The sequence below is a fragment of the Plodia interpunctella genome, chromosome 4 (genome assembly GCF_027563975.2).
Source record: "Plodia interpunctella isolate USDA-ARS_2022_Savannah chromosome 4, ilPloInte3.2, whole genome shotgun sequence".
In the NCBI taxonomy this organism is placed as follows: Eukaryota; Metazoa; Arthropoda; class Insecta; order Lepidoptera; family Pyralidae; genus Plodia; species Plodia interpunctella.
Window position 1 is genome coordinate 8256753 of NC_071297.1, and position 19673 is coordinate 8276425.

The window sequence follows — 19673 nt, forward strand, 5'->3', positions numbered from 1 at the left end:
TGCCATTAATTTTGCAAGGGCATACGAACTCCGAACGTTTGAAATACGTTTTAGTCTGCAGCCAAAGAAATTAGACGGCGGGGCGCACCAAAGGCGTACGTGCCGAAAGCCGCGGTCGACATAACTGACACGTGCGGCGTGCCCAGACATTCAGAGCCGAGTTTCACTCGCAACAAATCACAAGGAAATGCTTCGAGTTCTTTGATGTGGCTAACTTTTGTGTTCTCCTGATTGGCGTTTTTAACTAGGTACTACATCAGCATCCAGGCAGCGCATATATTGCTACAACTACTGCTGATGATTGAAAAAATTACCTAATTTTATCTCAACTACTAATCTGAAGGCTGTTTATTCAAATAAAAGGAGAAAAACATTTTATGAATGAAACCACTATTGAATTTATAAATATGTCATCACATTCTGTTGTAGGTTTATTTTCAACAAAACAAACTTTTGTTTGTTTTGTTGAAAATAAACCTACGAAAACCCGGTCAAGTGTGGATCTTAAGGGTCATTAAATTCGACAAAAATAAAGGTGAAATCCATTGTTCAGAGACATCGTTTGAAAATTCAGTTTCTCTACAAGGAAGGAAAGGCGAGATGAAAGGAAGGAAAACTCAACACAAAATAAAAAATCCCACAGTCACCGACTAACCGTGGCGATTCTTTCTTAGAGGATTTATAGCCGGAAACTTATAATAAATATCGTATACGAGTTACGTTCCCGATATATTTCTACTATTTACACCTAATACCACTAAAACGTGGCCTGACTTTTCTCGGGCCGCATCAACAAATTTACATCAATCATTCAACTTTTCATTTGACATTATGTTTTAACGTAATTTTTCTCATCTGAACCTTTTCCCTATTCCGTCCTCAGCCGCTTAGCTGAGCTCAAGATCCGCTAATTATTTTTTTAAGCAATATCGGTACATACGGTACTACGGTAATCTAAACTCTTAAGAATTCCTATTTTGTCTTGCAGTGTTGAATTTCACTAAATTTCGCAATGAAATTAATATCTATTCAAATGTATAAAATGTTATTTTTAAAGGACTAGTCCAAAGATACATCACAATTTACGTAACATAAGTAATATTGTAAATGGTAGCACAACGATTTATTCAAAGGCTTCAAATTAAAAAAGTAAAACAAATTCGGGCCACGTTGTAAATAAACTACATTTTCCAAGTCAATACTAGACCAGGATCTGGTCCTCTTATTTATTTACAGTCTCGCGCCTTTCTATCCCATTTTGGTACCCCTGGGAGTCTGAGGCTGGATATTTTTGAATATTGGCCGCCTCAAGGTGGGGTATTTCGGAATTCCTTAAAAGAATTCACTCAGAAGTGGGATCGCGTCTGGGGAGTGATGCGACATCATGTCTGAGGAATGATAGAATTTATATTATGACCCAGTTTAATGGACGAAATCTTTATTTTAAATATTGCACATATTTTAATACACAAAAAACTCTGAAATTATTTACATTAAATCTTTACATAGGTGTTATTTTGAAATTAATTTCATAACCTCTATTTTTTATGTCTTAAAGATAGATATATTTTATCTGTTAACTCGGTACTTATTCAAAAATACGAAAAAATTAGCGGAAATAAAAAAATGAGAACCCAATTTGAAATTTAATGCGTCATTTTCCGTAACATAAATGTGTAAGGACATTTCGTATCTATTTGTCATCATACGAACAGTAAAGAAATGTTCAAATGTATAAAGCCGTGAAAAAAACGTTAGACTAGATTTACCCCGCAAAGAGATCCCCTGTCCCCGTCTAGAATTACACTAATGGACTATGATGTGTGCACAACCACACGGCCGCAAAAACTTATGAGCGTATAGAAACAAAGCCATTTAGATAGGTTCACTAAATTTCACAATGAAATTAATATGTATTCAAATGTATAAAATGTTATTTTTAAAGGACTAGTCCAAAGATACATCACAATGTACGTAACATAAGTAATATTGTAAATGGTAGCACAACGATTTATTCAAAGGCTTCAAATTAAAAAAGTAAAACAAATTCGGGCCATGTTGTAAATAAACTACATTTTCCAAGTCAATACTAGTATAGAAACAAAGCCATTTAGATAGGTATAGATGTAATTAAATAGTTGAATTGGTTATAAAAAAGTAGTATAAAAAGTACGTTATAGAAAAACACTATTATATGATCGCAAAGTTTTTTGTTATGTACCCATTAACATAGATACGTATTAATGGTGCCATCATAACAGTGTTGTACTAAGGGATGTCGTTGTTCTTTCACATTAAACATTCAAAATATTAGCAATCACAAAATTGTATATTAGTGTAATAGTATATGTAGCAATAAGATAAATATAAAACTGTTAAGAAGTTGGCCAAAGTATAACTCTCATCATCGTTGTCCTCAGCGTAGCAAACACAAACCATTACGAATTTCGAGAACAGGGAAGAAGATAGTTCCATAATATATTTTTCAATATCCTTTCTTTTGGATATAATAAATCTTTGACGCATTGAAACATTGCATTCTCGTGAGTTTTCTCTTTGTACTTTGGGTGTTTCATACCCGCATGACAAAGTGAGACGTACATTGTGCTATGTACAGCTTTCATTTTCTCCAGTGATTGATGCCACCCTCTGTCTCGCGTGTCAGTATTGACGCGTTAAGATCCGGTGGTGGGGATTAGACTGATATCGTATATCGGTAAACATATAGAAAGCCGGGAAACTTTACCGACTTGGAAATAGAAGTTTCTATATTATCTAAGTATACATAATATATTTATTGTCAATGGTTAGTGTAATGTCATATGGGAAGAAAAATAAATTGTCCTTTCTTATATAAAGAATTTCCTACAAAAAATAGTCTTATCATAAGACACATGAGTTATTAATAATTCGTTAAAAGATTTTTTTCATTGAAGGTTTTTTTTCTTTCGAATATTCTTTTTAGGATACTTCTAAAAGATGACGAGAAAAGTTTTCTTCCATAGGCTCTCATCATTCGGAAGTAAGTATGCTGCTTTATGTTTATATTCTGGCATCAGTCACAACATTCTAAAATTTATTGGTAATCCCTTTCGATGTTATTGGCCACTAAGAAATCAAATAATTTTTAATTTTTTTTTCACAACCATCGAAATTTTTAAACTCTTTGTTTCATTTCTTGATACAGAACTATGTCCGCTTTTATTTGCTTCATGTAGCTCGTATTCGTTTTCTCTCATTCATTTAATCCTACCTTTCCTTCAATGATAATTCTTAAATAATTCCACCGAAAACTGAAAACAAGAACAGATGCACAGAACAAGTTGTTATCAACTTGTGTAATTAAAAGTTGTTAATTTTGTTGTACCTGTTCGTCTCTATTGCGCACTTCTATAACCATGAGAGTGTAATTTTATATCGCATTGTTTAACTTCAGCGAGTTTCGTTACTATGTTGTAAATTAATTACTTTGAGTTGGATTGTTAGAACCATATTATGCGACAAACTTTTTAGCATTTCATACGCAACTTAGTATAAATGAAAAAGTTCATAAATTGAAATATAATTGATTTATAATTTAAAAATAATCATATTTTTTAATTGTACAAAATAGAGTTATACTTATTACAGTTACTATTTATTATTGAAGAAAACCTTTCTGGTCGTCTTGACGAGGATTGTATGAAGATCCCAAAAGAAGAAACCTTGAATGAATGTAATGTTTGTACCTGTATTCCTGTGGCAGCAATATCCCAATCCCAACTAATATTATAAATGAGAAAGTAAGTTTGTGTTTTGTTTGTTACCTCTTCACGCTTTATTTACTTGAAATTTGGTATCCGCGTAGAAAATAACCTGGAATAACACATAAAGGACTTTTTATCCCGAAATTCCCACGGTAGCAAAGCCCCGGAGCGCAGCTAGTTAATAATTGAAATGTAAAAAACGTATTCCACGTTATTCTGTTTGTATAATTTTAGGGTCATATAAAGATTACAATTTTGGTATCACTTTACACACAAAAATCCTCTACAGTATTAAAGGGCACAGCTTCAGAAATCATCGTCCTTTGTATATCACTTTGATTGATGTCTCTGAGTTTAGGGTATCAAACCCTAAAACTATAACCCTCTACAGCGCGTCACTCTTTATTTCTATACATGGGTAAGAACACGGAATTCGAAACAAAACCTTTTTCCTATACATTTAGGCTCCTTCCTGACATATTAAAATACAAGTGGTCTCATAAGACCTTTGTAAGGACTTTTTTAAAGGACTTTTCTATAGAAAAACAGACTTTATGGCCCGGTAAGGGCAAAGACAAGAAAATTACTTTTTATAGTTTAAAATATTATTTTGCATTTTTTCAAACTGACAAATGAGCACTTCGTACTCCCGTAAAAATTGCAACTACTTACTGTGATAAATAACATCTTCTGGACAATCACTAGATAGTGAGAATCATCTCAAAATAAAATAAAAAAGATAAAAATGTTCAATGGACACAAACACAAAAATACACATATAAACACTTATTTGTTATCAGTTTGCCTACGCTGCAAATCGAACCAAGGTTCCTGTCCACGTCCATATAGCGGACGGGACGTAGTGATCACTACGCCACGGGAGTTGTCAGACCTTCGCTAAACTTCTGAGGCCCCAACAAATTTATACGTAACTATCAACACTGATTCAACAATGGAAGTTGTGTAACGACACATTCATATGCTCTAGTTAACAAACTCAACTACGGTTTTTATGACTAAATTCGCGGCACGTTCCATGCAGTACAGTAATGCGCAAAAAGTTTTCCTATTAACAGTTCATATTGCGACAACCCGGTGCATAATCGTTACTTATGTTCCTGCAGCCCTATCACGCTAACTACTAAACTTTTCCCATGTACGTTTCAATTTGAGCTACTGTTACAATATACTCGTATGAACTTCAACATTTAACCTACTTGGTCGTAACTAAACGACAAACCATCTCATGAAGGCAGTTGATAAATTGGAAACCAATTATAGTTATGTGTTGTGTAGTGTACTTTTACTTAATTAGTTAGTTATTAGAATTGTTTACAAATTTAAATATAATACGAGAATATTTGGAGTCTCGCCCCCTCTCTTTCTCTCATTTTGCGTGTTCCCGGTTTCATTCCCGGAAGACCGAGGTAAGCGTAAAATTCCTCCTCCTCATTCTTCCTCCTCCTTGAAAATGCTATTATTGCTCATCGGAAACCATGGTTATGAGTCCCTTGGTCTTTTCATATTATACCAATTGGATCAAAACTAATTTAAGGCCAGTCCAACTGCGTAACGAGTAATACGCGTGCGCTTTCTGTATTTGTAGCCACATTTCTATACATTAAGCAGTAGGTGTGTACTAGTCTTTATCTATTCATTTATTTGTACAATATGAATAGAATGCTACACCTTTATATGACAATGCGGTAAGCCGTTTGTTGAAAACAACTATTTTTTGGTGAAATACATTTGACAGGATTCTGCGGTAACGGTAGTCTGTGACTATCCGGGTCAATATACTCCATACGTACCATTCCAAAATCAATTATATACCTCCATTCATACGTTCCATAATCAATTGTACAAATATTTGTACATTCTAGGAATCTATAGTGTTTTCGATGTTACGTAATGTAAGTAACAATATTGGCATTGCTTTAGGTACTCTATGCTTGTATTTGAATGTTTTGCAGCGTGAAATCTCATTTTATCTGGAAAGGAAGCAACTGGGATAGCGCTCAGAAGAGAGAAACAGTCTAAAAAAAAAGTAAATAACAGTTTAAATATAACTGTTAAAATTGTTAGTAAAATACATAGAAACGATAAACCCGTCCAATCTACAACAAGCAAGAAATTAATTTACCGACAATAGCAACAGCTAAATGGCGGACTTTTCTCCCGACGTAAAACTCTAGACTTTATTTTCCGGCAAGTCTACAAACTGCAACAAAGCTGGCTGCAGCTGTTCGTAATTAGATTAGAGGAATGCAGCTCTATGCACATAGCCACTGGACGACAATAAGGCACCTCTCCCATTAAACTTTCCTAACTGGATCCGCCCCGGCAAGAAAATGCCGACTCTAAGATTTTTAATTCAATTATCTTTCCGCTGACATCTGTTTTTAATTTTGAGAATCGCGTTCGTAATTATTTTGTTGAAACAACTGGCGTTAATGAGATTTGTATCGAAATAACGGAAGGAAAGGTGATATATTTTTCATTTAAAAGCTTGTGTTTACTTAGTTTCACCCACAGGTCGTTTAAGTTCTTGTCTCTAATGAAATCTTGCAAGAAAACCATACGTATCCTATAGATAGTACAGATGTGTAAAGCAAAGTATGTAATAATTTAATGTTGGAGATGTTAAACATGTGATATAAATATAAGCTTGTATATATAACGTTTTGTTACTTTCTTGTACGCTTGTAATAAATAGTTTAAAAACATGTAGTAAATTTCTTAGTAAAATATAATCCTCCTTACATACATATTATAAAACAAAGCTTCTGCCACGTCTGTCTATATGATCGCGATAAACTCCACCATTTTTTTTCCTGATTTCTAAGGATGGTAGGTTTAGATGTACCTAGATTATGTCTTTACCCGAGCGAAGCCGGGACGGGCCACTAGACAATTTTGATCCATTTTTGGTCACGTTCTATATTAAAACAGCCAAACCGCGTATTGAAATATGTACTGACTCCAAACGAATCATGGTTTTAGTCTATTCACAGTTGCTTCAATTCGACTACAATATAGCGATGTTGGTATTTGTCATGCTTGTTAGCATGTAAAGTAAATTCACTTGAGCCACTGAAAATATAATGCATAAACAGAAGGATGCCATTTATAGTGCGCCTGGGATTTGTGCTGCAACGCTCTACTGGAGTATTCTGTACACTGACTCCACTCCAGCCTAGCCCACAGATCCAGTTAAAAAATTACAGTATGTTCAAAAAAAATTACGTCAACTTTATAAAAAGTATTGTTCAATGAAACCAAATTTTACTTCTTCAAATACAATAGTCGGTTATAGTTGCTCTTTACACATCTTTATCGTGTTTGAAGAAAATAATAATTATTAGAGTGGTATACCACGTAAAATAGATTAGTATAGATTAGAGCTAGATACATAATATTTGTATGCTAATAGAATTTATTCATAATAATATCAAACAGTGATATGTGTGAAGAACACATATGAAATTTATTTACACTGAGGTAAATCGACGAAAGGTAATTTTGAAGAGTATTGCAACCCGTCAACTGGTCTCCCGGGTCCAGATAAAGTGGGGTCAGTAGACGGAATACTGCTCAGTTATAACGTTTTAATGGACACTGCATACAATAATATAGGCAAGAGATGATGCTTTATGGACAACACCGCCAGTATTCGACAGAAGTGCTCTAAAATTTTCACTGTTATTTAAGTATTATTTGACGATAGTATTGTGAATATACGATAATATACAGAGGTCGTTCCGAAATATATTATACAATATCACTTTATCCCTTTCGGGGTAGAATGCCAAGTATTGCGAAATTACGATGGCCATATTTAGCTATATTATAATACTATTAGATTATATTAGGCTTATTAGTGGAATTAAGATTAAAGTGACAGCCCATCCACTATGAGAAGGATCTTAAGTTTTTAGCCTTTTAATATTATGTAGAGTTCAGATTAATAGACATATTGGGATAGATTCTATTTTAAATTACAATAAGCAGTTTCTCATATTTAGGCGCAACACCAGTATAAAATAGAATTATACACACAGCGCTGCGTGTTTCAAGCGAGTTTTATTAACAGAAACTATCGATTTTACATAATGATATAAAACCAACATTTGGAGTTTCTAACTCAATATTGAAAGAGTCATCAACGTTCGATTCTACATGAACTGAACAAACTTGAAACACACGTCTGTGAAGTACACTGATAGATAAAGTTATGTATATTTAATGTTCGAGGTTTTGAATTTGATTTTACCGAATTTATAATTTCATTTTAATTCTTGATAGAATAATATGGGCATAGAATATCATTAAATCACCAAAGACAGGAAGAAATTAGAGGAAGGCTTTTGCCCAGCAGTGGGACAGCAACAGTTATAAAAAAATCGCTAGCTTGCCAGCGGCTCTGCCTTGCCGATGATATGTAAAACGTGTATGTTTTACTTCCCATTTTAATATTTTCATAGTTTATTTTTTTGATATAGTTGACTTTGACATTCCCTCCACTTGAATCCATCGTCTGGATTCATTTTAAATCCTATGATAAGTTTTCTTCTTCTTTGTATATTAATGGTATATGTATTAGTTAATAATGTACTAGTGCGCCCCGGGGCTTCGCTCCCGTGGGAATTTCAGGATATAAAGTACCCTATGTGTTATTCCAGGTTATATTCTACCCGTGTGTTAGACTTTGCGTGAAAGAGTAACAAACATACACACATACATCCTCACAAACTTTCGCATTTATAATATTAGTAGTATCGATATTAGTATGTATTTCTATAACAAAAATCTAAAATCACGTACATAACTATACAATTTATCTATATTGTTAACCGGTCCCGGCTTCGCTAAAGTATATACAGTTAAACTTCCTCAGGAATCATATTATCTATTTGTGAAAACCATACAACATCCGTTCGGTAGTTTTTGAGTTTATGACGTTCATACAGAATCCGCTTTCTTTTTATAATATGTAAAAATGAAAATAACAATTAACATTTTTGTGAAACAAGCAATAACCTAATTTCACGTGTCACACAAACCGAACAAAACCATAACGCTTCGCTAGTTCTTTCAATGGATTACCACCCAATGGTTGCGGTTGCTATTTACGAAAATAAATGGCCGACATAATGAGCCACATTTTTCTAACATCAAGTCCTTAGGAGTATAGGACAAGGGCACAACACTGGCAATTAGGTAAATATGTTTTGTCTCACTGAGTTTATGGAAAGTTTAACAACCAAATTAAGCTCATTTTTGACCCATTGACATGAAAAGAGTTCTTGATTTTCCGTATGTACACCTCGATATTTTATTTTATGTCTATTTATATCTTCGTCGTCACAATATATTATTTCTCCGTTTCATTTTATCACTTCCTTGCTACTTACTGTAATCCATATTTGTGTCTATAGAAGCAATATCCGACGTCCTTATTGAGCAATAGTGCAGTATAAGGCGATGCGACGACGCGTGTATGAACGATTTTGACGATAACATAAGACTATTGTCTTACCATACGTAACATGTTTGATATTGTCGCAACGCGCCGCGTCATGCCGCCTTGTGGCATTTGTAGCCCAGCTAGGGTTAGAATAATACTCGTTAACGCACACACCCTTTCCTTTTTACTTAACCGTTCTCCCTGTTTTGTTTGTAACACATATCGCTCACTCCACACCCTCATTCTTCCGATGTGAATAGGGCCTACATTTAATGAAGGTATGCCTTTCGAAGGAGTTAGGTAATGGCGACGATGAGAGCCGTATAAAATCTAATAAGGGTCTTTAACAGTCGTACAATTCGTGCCAAACATACTCGGAATTTCTGTTGTCATTCATGTGAGTGTGCCGCCCTTTATAATAAGAAAATTATTAGAAGAAAAGGGTCTTGATATATCAATAGGACAACTGATTGTGAAGCTTGTGGGCGTATCGTTTCCGCCTTACAATGTACCAGTTTACGGATAGACAACAACTTTGTTTACCACCACAAAGTTCACAGCAGGTCATATAATTACCAAATTTCACTACTGGTTTAATTTCTGGTTAATTTAGGTGACTTGAATATTATCTGATACTAATGTTAACAATAAAAATAATATGGTAATTGACAAAAAATATTGATATATCATGTGGAAACACAGAGGGTGATGATCGATGGACTGTGAATCCTATATAATTACCAAATTTCACTAGTTTAATTTCACAGTTATAGTCGCCACTTTAAAATTTACAGTATATTTTACGAGCACCTCAGGCTTCACAGCTAAAAATTGAACCAGAAATAGGCAAGGGTCAGAGAGAGACAGATAGATAGAACTGAGTTAGGCTGTGATTTTCACTAAGGTATACTAAGGTAACTCTGCATAGTACTGCTATCTAGAATCATGTTCTATCTAGTAGCGTAGTGTAGCTATCCAAATTCGTTGCAAATATTACGTCCGTATTGCTATCCACCTTGATAATGCAATCAACAGTGCGTACATTCTAAGAAAAAAAAAATCCTTTTTATTTTTTGTATATCAGCGAAAAGAAAATCAATGTCTGCCGGTTCCGGTGATTTGACGATATCCGTGGTGTAATGACCTCACTACTCTGCTTTTCTATTACTACATGTTCGGGTAAAACTCTTTCGGAATAACTCAATAATAATAATAATTCATTTATTTCATGTAAAAAATTATTGTTTATTAATAATGTGTATTGTGTAATCTTTGTAACAAAAAATAAATGAGTTATGTAGAATAACATAATAGATATAGGATATTAACTTGAAACGTGAAAAAAGTAGTTATATGATGAAGTTACCTATAAAACTATTCTCTTTTTTCCACTAGCGGATTTTATAATTTTGCTACATTAATTTGAGTATTTATATATAATATTGTAAGGAATTCCATGTGATGGTAATAATGGCCAATTTTCAATAGCGTAGTTTCATATGCTACTATAAGTATTAGCAATAAAATTTGATGTAAAATTTGACTAATATCAAGCCAACGTACGTGCTATATGGGGTCTTATTATATTTGTATATGACCTTACATTAACAACCCAACTTGTAGTAAACTTTATGGACCCATCATGATCTTGAGTGATGTCGTGACTTAGGGTTCACGTAATTAACTGTTTAAATTAAACTTTATGACTCATAATTAAATTAATATTACTCGATCATGGTTGGATGGCTCTAGGAACGCACATGTACGAAGCTGGGTTTTTAAAAAAACATTCGAAAAGTCTGAAGCAGTCTGAAGATTTTTGCCATCCGAACATAGTTTAAACAGTAATTTCTCGTCGTCTGTCTGTTCATCCTGGAAAAATAACTCTTCCTGTGGAAAATTTACGCGAGCGAAGCCGCAGGCAACAGCTAGTTGTTTATAAAGGGCTTTATCAAAGTTCCAAGAGCTACTATGTTCGATAATGCGGTTGCTACATGTTAATTCTTTCTTTGTTACTGGTAAATTACTAACGCCTACGACTGGCAATCGGCGCAGGCCTTCGTTTCTCAAGATGTTCAATTATTTATTCACAAACACGTGTTGTTTTTAGTTAACGTGTACGTTAAGTTTCCAAGGTATAATCACTGGCTTGTAGTGTCGAAATGTTATGGGTATACTATATTCAATGACATAAAAGACGCTTTAAAAGACATTTATTCTCCGTAAACCCTAATGTAATGTATGAGAAACTTTGCATTTCTGTTTCTTACTTAATCAAATAAAATGTATTACACCTATTTCAATAATATTTGGTAAACGGATAGAATGCAGCCTCGAATGGTCAGTCTAGAATAACCATGACAACACAACATACAATTTATAAACGAAATAATGAAAAGTCTTGTAGGACACAAATATAGCTTTTCAGTAAACACATTGTCAGAAGATTTTCCAAAGCCGCTAACAAAACGACCTCGATCTGAACTGAAGTGACTCTCCGACGTAGCAGGAAATTACTTAAGACTAAGTGCGGTGTCGACAAATAACACTTTCGAAGCTATCCTGAAATAAACGTGAAAAGTTTCTTCTTCACTAAATGTATCAATATATTTTATCAAAACAAAAAAGAGTACCTTTTGTACAATATAATAATGTACCTACTTGTTTATAGAAAAATACTTGGGAGGAAAAGTTTTTTTTTATTAGTTTTTATAGAACATACATATGACGTCACTTATATTTTATATCAAAGCAGACCGTTGACAATCACAGGTGAAAATTCTACTTGAAAACTGTAATTATAGAAGCTTTTATTTAACTTGTACAACAATGTAACTATGTCTCGGGTGGAATCTTTCTCAATTTTGAAGCAAATATGTCCAACCGATTGAGCTGAAATTTTGTACACACATTTAGTTTGAATGTCAATGCATTATTATGGTAAGTATGACCTGATGGTGCTCCCAAGAACGGCTGTATACGTGGAACTCCTCAACGGTTTACTGCACGGACATGAAATTTTTTGACATTGTATCAGCAGATAGCAGCTGCAAGCGTTCTAATAGACGCATCTTTGCGAAATATAGAATAAATCACAAGTTTTTCGTTTCTATTAACGCAAGTCTAGGTTAGTTGCCATTGGCAAAAGAACCACGATTAATTTCCCGAAATACAACTTGGCAAGCTTTATTAATGTTGATGATATTAAATTTCTTGGTGTACTCGGGAAGCTTCCGACGGAAAAATGTTTTTATTTGTACTCTTAGTTTCCTGTGATATTTCTATTTTATAAACGATTCTACAGCAATTGTTTCATTTTGTTTATCACTTGTGATCATCATCTTATTTTTCTTAAATTTGACATTATATTATTTCAATCAACAATCTTTGTAGTCTATATATTAAAAAAATATGTTTGTGTATTCTTGTCTGTCTATATGTTTGTTCGCCCATCACATGAAAACTACGGATCCATCAATTGGATTTTGTTTTCACAATTATATAGCTGATAGTCTAGCTTAAAATCTGGTGTTGGTTTCATGGTGATACGTTGCTTAGAATCCGAGAATAAGATATTGATCAGAATAAGTTATGATCGGCCAAAAACTAGTAATTTTATAAAACGTAACTTTTGAATTATTACGCAAGTCACTAGTTATGAACCAAAGCTTTGTCGCGACCTTATTTGAAGAATAGCGTTTAGACTGATATCTCAAGAGTCCCGAATCGACTCATGCATCTTGTTCGACTGTCACTGACTTCCGATAAAGGAAAACGGTATAAGGAAACTGAACTGATGGACCGCTATTATCAATGCTGAAATATCATGTTATTTGAGTTGTTACTTGTTCGTGAACTTTCTATACATACTCAAAAAAAAAGTTAAATTACGGACCGAAAAACCAGAGTTTTACTCTAGCTAACGACCGACGACGCCCAATTCCAATTGTGAATTCATCACAAATCCCAAAATTCATTTTGACGCCATTTTTAACAATGAAAATTCAAGTCACGTATCAAATAGACAAGTTACGTAGGTATCTCGTTGCCCAAGTTGAGATCTCTGGATTTCAAGTTACAAATTCTACTTAAGTTAGCGTTTCGTTGGCGCTAGTCGCTGCGGGTTACCCGTGAAGGTTCCTATTTGCGAGAAGTGGTTTGTTTGCAACCGAAGTTATCTTTTGTTTCCTGACAATGATTGTTACTTATACCCTACTTTCTACGTCTGTTATTTTCTTTAGAAATGTGAAAGATAGAGTTATATAAAGTTGACCAAATTAAATCTATCGGACGTTTTATTTCTCATCGAGTGAATAGTCTAAATGAGAGAGAGTTTAAAGACTATAGAATATAGATAATTAAAATCATTGGATCATGAAATTGTAAACAATTTCATCATCTCAGGTGCTAGAAGCCCAATAGATATTTACTGGTATCACGAAATAACTTCTCAATATCTACTCTAATTTGAATTTAATCACGATAATTTCTTAACACACTGCCAAATTGGTGACCACGTATCTTATCAGATCGGATCAGGCGCAACAATACCGCTCGTCAATCTTGCACAATTCAGTAATTACTGCTACCAGAATGTTTTATTTCCTGCTTAGAGGCAACCCACTGATAACGAGCGAAGGGGTCGGCTATTGGCCGATAGCATCGAGCTAAAGGCACGCAATCCTTAACTAGAGCGCCTAGCTTCTTTATTCATTGATCTAAGTCTGCGTGTACATCTTTGATATGGGTTATAAGAAAATATTATGTTTCACCTCAAATATGAGGCAAATCTAAAATTAAGTTTTTTTTTCTTTTAGTTAGTTCATACATTTTTCAAATATTTTCTCTTTATCTAAAGAAAAAAAGACATGAGATGTAAATATCTCTTCACTGACATAAAGACTAATCAAATCAATGTTAACAGTACTTACGGCTGCTAATGTTATTAGAAAAACAATTACTAGCATCGTTTTCAAACTAAATACTCGTATTGTTCTCTAGATATCCTAGAATTATGTATGTCTCGAACGTCGCTCGTAATGACTCTTGAATATTCGGACGAGCTATCGTCCGAATAGAAGACGACATTAAATTTTGTAGTAAGGATGCTAATTTCGTCTTCAAATGCTAATGTATTTCCCATAATCCAGTCGACATTGCACGTTGTGGTCCGAGCAACTATATAATACAATTTTGTGTTGTGTCCTCGTCCTAAAATCTAAGCTTCAGCCGCAAACAGCCCAGCTCATACATATTAATGTTTTATCTACATTTTCTAACACGTCAGAGAAACTCGCATTAGTCTCTTTGCAGGCGTTTCCTTTTAGCTGTTACCTGCTAGAATTATGACGACAATTTTCGTTTGTGGTACTTAGAAAGGACTGTTGTCTGATATAATAATTTTAATGGCGTTTTCCAGGAAAGTAATGCAAAATTTGTTTCGAAAGTAATAAAGCTGAGTTTTAAATAGGTACACTTAAGAATTTACATTACACTAAATTGTATATTCATCATCATTCATGCTTCAAAATTGTTTTCCAACATTCCACACGAATAGACATACGGACATAGTGACATGGTTATATTACAACTTAAACAAAAGTTTGTAAAAACAAATCAATTTCAAACACATCTTGACATGTCGTATATCAAATTATTATCAACATCATAATCTATATAAAAATATCGAATTAATACTAAACTAATACTAATCACATTTTGCACCAACATTTTCATTGTTTGATGTAATGAGTGAGAGAACAGCAAAAATCTATACTATGCAAACAGGTTGGGTTTAATAAAAATATTTAAGTTCGTGATATCCATGTTTTGGCGTTATGTTCGAGTTCAGTAGTGGTCAAACAGGCGCCACACCAATGTAAACAGACCTGGATCAATTAACTGACACGCCAGCCTACTGTACAGTCGACGGCAAAGCAACGTACCCTAAACCATTGATGATTCGCCTCTATTACCGCTACATAAAGGGTCATATAGTATAACGTGAGATTCAGTAGATTGTACAGCATTAGAAGGTTGGTTCGTTACAGGTGCTGTTCAGTGATGTAAAAGGTCGCATTTTGTCGGAGTAAATAAATCTAATTTGTATCCCTTAATATATAATTGATACCATATAATGTGACGTTCCATAGTTACATGTTACCTGATGGCCAATTTTTACGTATATTTCTGTAATCAGATGCTTACAAACTATTCACATCAAAAATAAACACATTAAAAAAATTCAATTAAAGGTATTTTACCTGTGAAACGTTACATATGGCTAACTCAGTTATTTCTACTTTAATATTTTACTACTTATGCTAACTGTTTCATTGTAGTACTTTTGTAAGTTAGTTGTACTGACAACTAACTTACAAAAGTACTACAATGAAACAAAGTTTCAAGATTTAAAAGAATTATTTAAAAAATCTCTTCTTACCTTATTTTTACTCTCAATATACTTAATTGAATTCGTATGAAATATTCAAATTGTTCTTTGTCTTATGTCAAGTTTATAGCTCCTCACTTTGGTCACATCAAGCTCAATATAGTTCAAAGATAAATTTGGAGTAGGCATGACTCCAAATTTATCTTTACGATTCACCATGAGCTTGGACAAATTCAACTCTAATTAATTCTCAGGATCCTGACCTAACTCATAGAAATAAATCGTACCGGATGATACTGAAAGGGTCCGAATTGTACCAAAAGGGCAGTCGTTTTCGAGTCGTGAAACAAGCGAAGGGCTTATGCATGTCCGTCCAGCAAGGATATCCATCCTGGGAATCAGGATAAAACAAGGACTGTACATATGTATAACTTTGTAAAGAAAATGCAATAAATCGCATTGGGATATCTGCAATGTTTACATGCAACCTCTATGTTTAGATTTTCTTACTAAATTTGAAATCTTTGGAATTGAAGACAGAAATATAAAGTTCCACACTATACCACATTTTTTAAATATTTAAATCAAACAAAAAAGGTAAACATTGACTATTAATACTATGTAATCAATTTTTGTCAATATTTTTAGATAAATTACTATTATTCTTTCTCTCTCTATATAGGTAATTTGGGTGAAGTTAAACTAGTATCTTATTATATGTTATAGCATTTTAATGTTCAACTTCTGCCCGTCACTCTATTCTCTTTTTATTCTATATTAGAGGGCTAAATGAGCCTTAACGTCCATTTTGACGGTAAATTGAATCCGAATAGCAGAGAATCTCGTTTAAACCCCTGTAAATAGCGACTTGTAAATAGGTAGGGACGTGGAAAACATTTACGAACTCAATCCACCCTTTGCCTTTTCTGCAAATTAAATGAGACTACCTACTTAGTTTGCGACACGGGTTCTGCTTGGCTTGAGCTCAGCGCCTAAGGTATCAAGAAATTGGAGCGAACAACACAAGTGCAGAACACAAATCGCATTATTGAAATGATTTTTTGTAACAAATATAACTATCTAACTATCAATAATTATAGATATTCAAATATTGCTAGTTCCAACGCCTTGCTTATTACTCATAACACAAATCAATTTAGCGTCAAACCCTGTTATTCATAAAAAGTATACGTTTTACTTTTTCTTGTATCTTAAGCTAAAATATGTTTTTTTCTCTTTCTGTTAATTTCAAATATTACAAAGTGCGATAGTGACAAAACATATTTTACTTTACAGTATGTTTTAATTTTATGAATAACAAGGATAGAATTTAAAAGATTGGAATAAGATTTGATTGAGATATATAGAGGAATATGAATTAATACCTCATAATCATTTACCTTAAATTCGAAAATTTTATTCTCGTGTATGAATGAATGAATGAATAAATAAATAATCAGTATCCGCTATGGATATAAAATATTATTTAAGTATAGTGGAGCAAAGTTACATAATTTCATATCCAAAAGGCCTTAAATTAGAATACATGAAACCGCTAACTTGAATGCCCAAGGTAAAGCTATTTGCAGCTATATTGATGTAGCACCTCGCATTACTCAAGGGCGAGGTGGTCTTAACAATGATTTACATAGAAGACATTACACCAGCTTAATTTTAAATGTAAATCGAGTTTACGACATTGGTTAGGGTTGCATTTATTGTTAGGATTTAGTTATGAGAACCATGTTTCGCGTCACCATAAATGTACAAACCGATGATTTTCAGTTGGAATGGAATTATGTTTCAAATCTGTCGGAACCATAGATAAAATTAATATTTCTTTTATCTGTGGTCGGAACATTAGATTTACCTACATCACTAAAATTTGTAATACAGTAAAGGGTTTGAAAATTGGTAGAAAAGTGTTTTGCTAACTTTATTCCGCTTTTGCTCATATTACAAGCACCATCTTAGCATATTATAGACCCATAAATAGAAATTCCACAAAGAGCTATAAATATTTATGTATGTATATATAAATGCACCTTATTTTTCGAGTGATTGAAATCAGTGAATTACTAACAGTGAATTAAAGGACTTGCAAGCTGTTTCCGTTTGAAATATTAAAACAAACAGTTTTACAATTAAAACAATGCAAGAGCAAACAAAGCACACAGTTTGTGTCATTGTACAAACGTTCTTTTGTACAAACAACATTTGTGAGACTAAACTATCGTAACGTAAAGAGCGTTTAAACAGGACCATTATTCAAAGTTTAAATAGTTTTCACGTTTCCACTGTAAAACAGTTAAATTCTCCTCTTAGCTCTGTAACTGTTGCCACCGATGCAATAAATTTTGTGCATCCAATCCTGTGTCAACTTAAATTCGATTCAGTGCATTTGGAAGTAGGGGCTTTAGACTCTGGGTGCCTGAATGGATAAATAGAATTATTTCCAAAGGAAATAGAATTGAAGATTTACTTTTGATCGGTGTTTCGTGAACGAATTATTAATTGAAGTATTCTGGAAGCGTGCGAGCGGAATTTGGGAACTACCAATCATTGAAGTTTAGCGACCGACATTTCTAATTTTTTTAATACCAGGGTTAGGTCTAAAATAATAGATTACTTGGTATTAAGATGGTCTCGATTAATTACTTCAGCATGTACACAATGTGAGTTTGTAGATCTGATTGTTGCATTTGTAGAGGCCAAACTCACTGACACATAATTTACTGCACCAACTCTGAATAAAAATAATAAATATCAAAATTTGTACATTTACAAAATAATAACGTGAACTAAACTACTTAATATTCTAAGTGATCAAATAGCCGTAGAATTAGCATCATTATTCATGAATTGATCAGCATTTTGGTTCTATTCTAATGAAAATATATCGCTAAACTCGGTCCAGAGTGGTCATGTCAGTGTCACTCGGCGTCCCTCAGGATACCCCTGGGTCTGTCTGTTGATTGCAAATTAGGTTAAAATGTTCAAACCCGCCGCTTTGCGAAATGCTAATTAAGTTAACATAACAGCTGATGAATAGCCGAGCTTGGAATAGCATATTATTTTTATATATTAATTGTATGTAGCGATGGTATGTACATACCGTCGCTAAACTGTCCACCAGTGTGCAGGTTTCCTCACGATGTTTTCCTTCACCGGAAGCAAGTGGTGGTCTATGAAAACTACTAGGTATATATGAGTCAGATTTGTAAACAAACCCATATGGCACGAGTAGGAAACGAATCTAAGACCTTTCGATCCACAGACGTGCGTCCTTACCATTACACCACCGCCGCTTCACCAAAAACATTATCAAAGATGGTTGGCGTCAGGCAGACGATCAGCTGTAAAATTAAAACGGAATATACAAAAATTTCAATTCATTTTTATGCTAACTCTGCAGTTACGGATACTACAGGAAAAACGCAAAGAAGAGAGACAATATACATCGACATGAAGTTCGAAATCAATCTTTAGAAACAAGAAATCCTCTATCCTAATTACGTATCTGTAGACTGAATTCTAAATCATCGTTTTTCGCCAAGTATTGAATATTGGATAAAGCAAATACTGGTCATTGTTATCCGAATGAAATATGAGAAAAATCGTTATTGGGCCAGTATTGTCTGCGACGACAAAGCAAATGTCTACGGGGGAGAACTCTTCCGAGATACAAAATTTAATTTCTCCGATTTTGAGCTCATCCCTCGTCGAATACGGACCTTTTGTCGTCGACGCCCTTTGTGCCTCTTATATGTTCTATTTTCAATGAATTGCTATTAATCTTCTTAATTTTCACTAGCGTCTTATATAATGTTACTAGCGGCGCGACCTGGCTTTACATAATCCCACTTATTAGTGGGATATTATAAAAAGCGAAAGTATGTATACTTTTTACTTCTTCACGCTCCAACGGCTGGGCCAATTTTTATGGAATTTGGTATCGAAGTAGCTAATACCTTGGATTAACACATAGGCTACTTTTTATCCCGAAAGAACGCGAATCCCGCAGGACCTGGTCAAAATGTCTAATATTCAATGACGCTTTATAAAGTAG

At 33.8% G+C, this 19673-nt stretch overlaps 1 protein-coding gene across 1 annotated transcript in view; it reads left to right on the forward strand.

Moving 5' to 3' along the window:
- The window catches only part of Tmtc3 (Transmembrane O-mannosyltransferase targeting cadherins 3), a 137960-nt gene that overhangs the window by 36665 nt on the left and 81622 nt on the right, over positions 1-19673 (forward strand). The gene's annotated exons all lie outside the window — the stretch shown is intronic.